This window comes from Callorhinus ursinus, unplaced genomic scaffold, assembly GCF_003265705.2.
Source record: "Callorhinus ursinus isolate GAN/ISIS: 27379988/994484 unplaced genomic scaffold, GSC_fseal_2.0 scaffold5, whole genome shotgun sequence".
Classification (NCBI taxonomy): domain Eukaryota; kingdom Metazoa; phylum Chordata; class Mammalia; order Carnivora; family Otariidae; genus Callorhinus; species Callorhinus ursinus.
The window spans coordinates 60,303,799-60,311,153 of NW_027397067.1; positions in this window are offsets into that span (position 1 = coordinate 60,303,799).

Below are 7,355 nucleotides of genomic sequence, written 5' to 3' on the forward strand. Positions count from 1 at the left end.
AAACTGCCTTCTTGGAATTGAAATCCAAATTTCTATCTTTCCAGTATGCTGCTTTCCAGGAATTACAGGGCCTAATATTTGAAAGTTTCAAATGAAAATAGATGAACAAGGGTGAATTGAGGATTTCTGACAAAATAGAATGAGCCTCGGAGAGAAAATCTTGTTGCCACCTCAGCTTGCTTCACTCCTTTGCTTGGGTTTTTTCCTGTTTGGGTTGGCTCCAATTCTAGCTACAATTCCTGGGACCCTAAGTCAAAATGGCGGCAGCTACCAGCATAGCGGATGTCTCTGACCTTCTGCTTATCCCCAACCAATCATGGTGTAAGAAATCCCCTTTCCTATTAGTTTCAGTAAGACTATACTGGACTCTTTCAAAAGTGGGTTTTTAACAGGAAACCAAGAATAAAGAAAACAAATAGAAAAGTATAGACCTCAAAACATGTGCAGAGCTCATGAATATTATCCAAAAGTCTGCTATCCACAGGTGCAGCTGGGGCAGTGGATAAGATTCCCCCTGACCACCTGTATTTTTCCCCACCTCCACCCTATCGCTCAAAGAGTCTGAGATGCAGAAAAGAAATAGAGTGCTGGAATCCTATAAACTACCCCAGCCAAGCTAGCTGTGGCTGGGCTTTGGTTAAGTCAGGTTAAGAGATTATATGTTTTCCTTTGTCTTTTTTCACTTAGTTTCCAAGCCAAAGCTACTTGGAAAATAAATGTAAACTTATTTTTGTGAGATAAAGGAGAAAGGAGCTCTTGGTACAGATAAGAGGAGCAGTAGGAACTGTCTAGACTGGGGTTCTCCACAATGGATCCATTCACCCTACGGGATGATGCAGTAAGAAAATATTAGAACTTCTATGTTTATTTTATTTTATCCTTTTAAAATATTTTCTTAGCTTTTACTTCAGTTACAAAACACACGTAATATGCAATCCAGTGGAATATGTATATGATGCTTAAATAAATGCCCACATGTCGGTTTGAAGACCACCGCCCACAAAGATTAATACTGTAATGGTAGCTTTCATGGCAACTCAGGATCTGGGGAAAATCAGGTGGAGCTAGAGCAGATCAGAAGTGAAAATCCAGGCAGGAATGAGCCAAAACACCTGATATGATGACCACTTCTTTCTATTGTTTCCCATATACCGCATTTTTGGCTTTCTGTAGAACACCATGTTAAGTGACCAGGTTCTGCAACCAGACAGACCCCCCTCTACTTCCTGTGTAAACTTGGGCAAGTTCCACAACTTTTAACACCTCAATTTTATTTCCATAAAATGGGATTCGTGGTACTTACATCATATGAGTTATTGTAAAGACTAAATGAGATCATGTATATAAAATACTTCACATATTGCTTAATGCGTAGTGATCTCTCAATAAACAGTGGCTATTACTTCTACTTGTTCCTTACATTAAAGCCCCCCGCCCCAAGGATCTAGGCAAGGGGAATTCCAAAATTTTAGCTTGAGATTTACAAGGTAGTAATTCCTCACTTCCCAAATAAGAGTAGGGGACTTGCCAGGGACAGCTCTGCCTTCACATGAATTAACGATTCAATCCCTATGAGTTAAGTAATACTTTCATTTAACTTATGACAAAACCAAGGCACAAAGAAGCTGAGTAGTACCTTACCAAATGTTACATAGCTGCTTTGCAGTGGAGCTGGTATCTGAACCCAGGCAATCCAGCTCCAGAGACTTATTTGCCTGTAACCTAAGGCTTTCTCAACCCTGGCACTATTGCCATTTGGGGCTGGTTAATTCGTTGTTTTTGAGGGGGGCTGTCCTGTGCATTGTGGGATCCCTGTCCTCTACCCATTTGATACCATTAGCATTACCTCCTCAGTGGTGACAATCAAAAATATCTTCAGACACTGCCAAGTGTCCCCTCGGGGGCAAAATCACCCCTGGTTGATAACCGTGCCCCATACCAATCATGCTTATCCCCAACCAACCTTTTTTATTATTCTAAAGATTATTCTGTTAAATGTGAGTTAGGCAATGTTTTACTATTTTACTCATGACAAAACGCAGGCACAAAGTTCATTCTTGTTCTTGGTTATACAGTAGTATCACTTGGGGAGTTTTTGAAGACCTTGATTCCCAGACTGCCTCCAAGGTTCCTTGGATCAGGATCTTATAGAAGGGGGAGGGAGGGGACCCAGGCATCTGTGCTTTCGAACCTCCCCAGGTGATTCCTGTGTGCAGCCAATGTTTAGAAACAAGGCTTTAGTCATTCTTTTAAGAATCAATTCACAGAACTACTTATCTACTATGTAATTGGGAGCCTCATGCCCTCATGACAGTATACCAGTATTGTCCCCTCTTTCCTTGAATCCGCTCCTCTAAATGCTCCCACTCAGGGTCTCCCTCTCCAGTCACCTAGCTTGAACATGTCCTTTCTCTACCACACACCCCTCCCCTGTTTATGCCTCCCTATTTTTTCAAGATGGTCCTTCTGAAATGCTCTTCCCTTGTTTTTTCCTTCCCCAGACTCTACCACCATCACCCTTCCCCGGACTTCAGCTAAAGTCAGCTTAGACAGCATCCCTTTTGGAAACCAGCTTTGATCTACCCACTGGCTTTCGTCTTCTATACCACCCTAAAAAGCCCTAGTACGGCTCCTATCCACATTACAGTGTCATCTTTGATATTTCTCAGTCTCCCCTCAACCTCCTCACTTCTATCATCGAAGCTCCCAGATGGATCTCCACAAAGGCTAGATCTGTGTCCTTTATTTCTGACCCCCTAGCACTTACCTGTGTCTGATACCTTACAAACAGCTTAATGAATGTTTGCTAAATGAATAAATGAGCTACCCTTATCTTTTTTCCACCCTTCACCAATCTGTGTGGATCACCAATCCACTCTTTTGCTAGCTTCTCCCTGCATGTCTCATCACTGCCAAACCTCTTTCCTAGTTCTGAGCCGTCTACTCACTGGTGAGAGTGGTGGCTGACCTGTTTTCAACTGCCTGGGACTCAGGAGAAGAGCCAGGGAGCTGTGGCTGGAGCTCATCTCTGGCTTTGAGACCTAAAGGAAGCTATCATCTGCAAGCTCCAAGTTGTGGTGAGCCTTGTTCATGCTAGGATCATCTTCTGTCTTCACCACAATTCTAGGCTTGCACATTATAATACAAGAGTGATAGTGAAACTGCCATGTCCTCTCCCACACTCCCTAACTGAGGGCAATCCAATTTGTTTCCCATAATGAAGCTGCACCATTACCTACTGGCTTTACTCTGTAGAAAAGTAATTTCCTTCTGCCAGATCCCTATCATTCAGAGGATTTTTAAAGATGCACTAGTAATGTGTGGGAAAACACTCAACCTAAGTATTTTTTCTTCTTATAATCATTTCTTAGGGCAAAGTGCAGCAGGCAAAACATCTGTGCAGAGGAGAAACTCACCCATATGAAGAAACTGCTCCTTGAAGTTTCAGAGGCCAGGGAAGGAGTGGTGCAGGGCAACTAGTCATGTCAGTACCGTGGACAGGCAAGTGCCCATCTCCCAGACCCCCCTCCACTGCCAGTCTGACCAGGGCCCCTGACCACATGACTCTAAAACTGGACAAGGATTGATCCAAACTACAGTGGGGCTCTGAAGATGGCTAATTCCTAAGTCTTGCTTAATCAGGAATCCCTCACAAACCTAAGTTTCTAGAATAGTCCTCCCCACGCCCCAGTGCTCACAAATATTGATTAGGTGTCCCTGAGTTCATAACCCTTTAATCCTCAAAAAATAGTGATTTCTCCCCACATGGAGAAAAACTTTACTTCAGACTTCTCAAGTATCATGTTGATCATAATCTATTCATATTATTTAACAGACATGTTATAAAGAAATCAGAATTAAAGTTGCCTTTTATCACCTAAGGTAGAATTATTCTAGTTAATATTTGTGGTATGATTGATAGTTCTAATAATGCTTGTTTCATTGGTCACCCTTTGGACTGAAGAAGAGATTTTTGTCAAAAACCGTTGATGAAGTTGGTGATTTTAAAATAAGGTAACATTTATAAGAAAGAGAAAGATTAAATCATGAGTAAAACCCTTCAAGTTTTTTTTTTTACTGTTTAAATGGAAACTATTTTGTGAAGATTAGAAAAATAACTATTTCAGTAAAATCAGTAATGAGTAATATATCAAATGAAAGTTTCTTCACTTTATAGAGAAGTCACAAAAGCTGCTCCATCAGATAACTGCCAAATTCCTCCCCGACTTTCCCAAAGTTAACACACTATAACCTGCCAGGTATTTCAAAACTGTAAACTGAGGAACTAAAGGGACTATTTCTATCTTTTATGTATTTGTCCCTTGGGCTCCCTTCTTCACTAAGGCATGATTGTTTTGGTCATCCTGAACACATTTTTCAATGTTTTTTAACCCAAAGAGATAACTAGCTGCTTTTGCACAGATTTGTTCAAGAATAAACATTATCTGGCATTGCAATACTGCTCTTATAGGGTATTATGCATACTACTACTTGCCAGAATGAAGTTTCAGTTATTACACGTACATTTCTAGATATACACATATGTGTGTCTATATACAGACAAGTAGAATTTTATATAGAGAGACTCTGTGTATATGAAAATGAGACCTTTATTTGCTTGTGTAATATGCCAAAATATTAAAATTAGGTAATTCAGCCAAGTTCCTCATGGTTTTGCTTGAAAATACCTTTTAAAATTCATGTAAAGTTGATTCACTTTCTTGAGTCTTTCAAAAGAATCATGGGCCAATCTCAGTTTCACAAATAATCTATTTGATCCTTAAGAATACAGGGGAAAAAAGAGGAAGAGGAGGAAGGGATGGGGTAGAGGAAAAGAGAAAAGGGGCAAGGAGGGGAGGAAAATGAGCCACAGAAGAAAGAAGCAGCAGAAACTAATCGGTGCCAATTTACAGTAGAAGGAAATCACTCCTAAACAGTCATGATTCTCCTCTTTGATCAGAGAAGTGGAGACAAGATTTTTCTGGTTCCCTAAAATTCTCCCAACTTCCTAAGACAAACTTTTGTCAAAGGAACTGATGCCTTTTATTAAAAGTCTTGAAAATGAGACTAGATGGATTAAGTCCCCAGAAAAGTCGTTCATCCCCCAAATCACCCCTTGAAAACTTCCCTGGCCTCTTTCCTCTCATCTTTCCTCTCCAGACTTTTCATCACACACCTTCACTTGGTTTCCCATCTTAGCCGATGTCATTGCTTATGTATATGTTACTCCAATGAGACTAAGAGTAACAATCCTACAGTAAAATCTGGGTCAGGCCAGCTTTATAAAAGGACTTAAAACAGTGTCTACCTCCTTGCAGGAGCTAAATGTATGCCTACTGCTTTAAGAAATTCCTACTGGAAGAAAACTTGAACTAGAGATGACATCTATGTCTTCAGATGGCACGGTTCACTGCCACCATCCATTGCCCTTAGCAGCTGCAATCCTAGGACACTGAAAGGCGTGCCAAGGGTTGGTCATCATTTCAATGCTGACTAACACATTTTCAGAAGACTAGAAACTGCCCTATTATTTAATTGCAACATCTTTCCTCATTCCAGTATCTCCCTAAGTTTGATTTTACCTGCCCCAAATAAATTACACCAGGAAAGAGCCTTGTCATGAGATCAACTTGTAGAGTAAAAAACTATCACAAGAGAGTGCAACGTACAGAGGGCATCCATCTGCCCACTCTTTCATTCCATTGATTATTCTTCTATTTGTTCATTTCTTTGTTTCTTCATTTGTTTTTCTAATAATCAGATACATAGAATTGCACTAATCCTAATCTTCAGTTCACACATGGTCACTGTCCTTGTTTCATGCAAGGCTCTACTTCCTTTTCTTTTATTGTTGGTTTATTCTAACAATGCACAAATTCCCTTGATCCCAACGCCCAACTACAGAACCAGAATATTGACAATGATTTACATCTAAGTAATCCCTCTCTATTTTGTTCCCCTTCTCTCCCATATGAGGAAATCACTATGCAGAATTTATTATCCTCATGTTTTTTTTAGTTTTATCTCAATTTATGTACTTGAAACAATACCTTCATTGTTATCTATTCAAAAAGTACTTCTATCCATGTTTCCACGTCATAAAATAGCAATGATTTTCTTTTATAGAGATACTTAGGAGCTTTGGTCAACATACACATGGTACATAGGCATGGTTCAGCAATCTCTGGGGGAAGGTTTCAGGCCTGGGGAGGACAAAACCACTCTGCACTTTGGCTGGTCCCTTGTCCCCGTGCCACAGCCTCACGCATCCAGGAGCATGGTGGGAGCCAGCATCTCTCGCAAAAACTACACTTCCCTCTGCTTTGTCATTGGCTGATCCTCTCAGATGAGTTTTTTTTTTTTAAGTTTATTTATTTAAGTAATCTCTGTACCCCACATGGGGCTCAAACTCACAACCCCAAGATCAAGAGCTGCATGTTCTTCTGACTGAGCTGGCCGGGCACCCCTCAGGGGGAGTAGTATTAATAAGGGCTAAATAAACATATTTGCCATGCAAATGCCTGGTCCATAGTATCATACTCAGTGGATATTACTTCCTCGCCTGGCACCTTTTTATATGACTGCTCTAGAAAGGTGACTCCATATGTGCTAGTATTTAATCTTAGAATTTAAAAAGATGATAACTCATCACCCACAAAAGCAGAAGTGTTCCAAATGATATAAACAAATGCTCAAATAAGGAACAATCCACTATGGAGCTGTCAGTGATACCACACCACTCTTCAGCCTGTTTCTTTTCTTCTTGGACACTGTCAGCTCAGTCCTGGCCAGGCTCTGGTGGCCATCTCAGGCTCCAATGGCTAGGGTCCCTGTCCTGTCTTGTCTTTCTCCCTGTCTGTGGTTCTACTTGGATAAATAGTATCTGAGAGTTGTAGCAAGAGGCAAGAGCTGATTGGAGTCCAAACCATATGAACAATATTGTTCTCCCCCGTATTTGAATCTCACTTTACAACTTTCCAGTGTCTTTCATAAACAGTACATTATTTGAAGTTCACAAAAGGCTTCGTGACACGTGGATATGTAAAATGTCAGGCATTTTATAAAAAGCAAAACTGCAGCTCAGATCAGTGAAGACATTTGACCACGGTCACATGTTGACAGGAATAGGTGGGATCTAGACTTTCAGACTCCTGTAGAAACCCTTTCCCTTCTGCCCTGTCCTCCACCTGCCCCAAGCCCACACCAACAAACCACTGATAGTCATCAACCTACAGCCTTTTCATGGAGCCTTCCTTGTTCAGCTATTGTTCTCACAACATTTACAAGAGAAAAGCTACAGGGCAAAACAATCTTTGAAAAACTCTCTCGGTTTATTTGCAATTTCAATCCTGGCT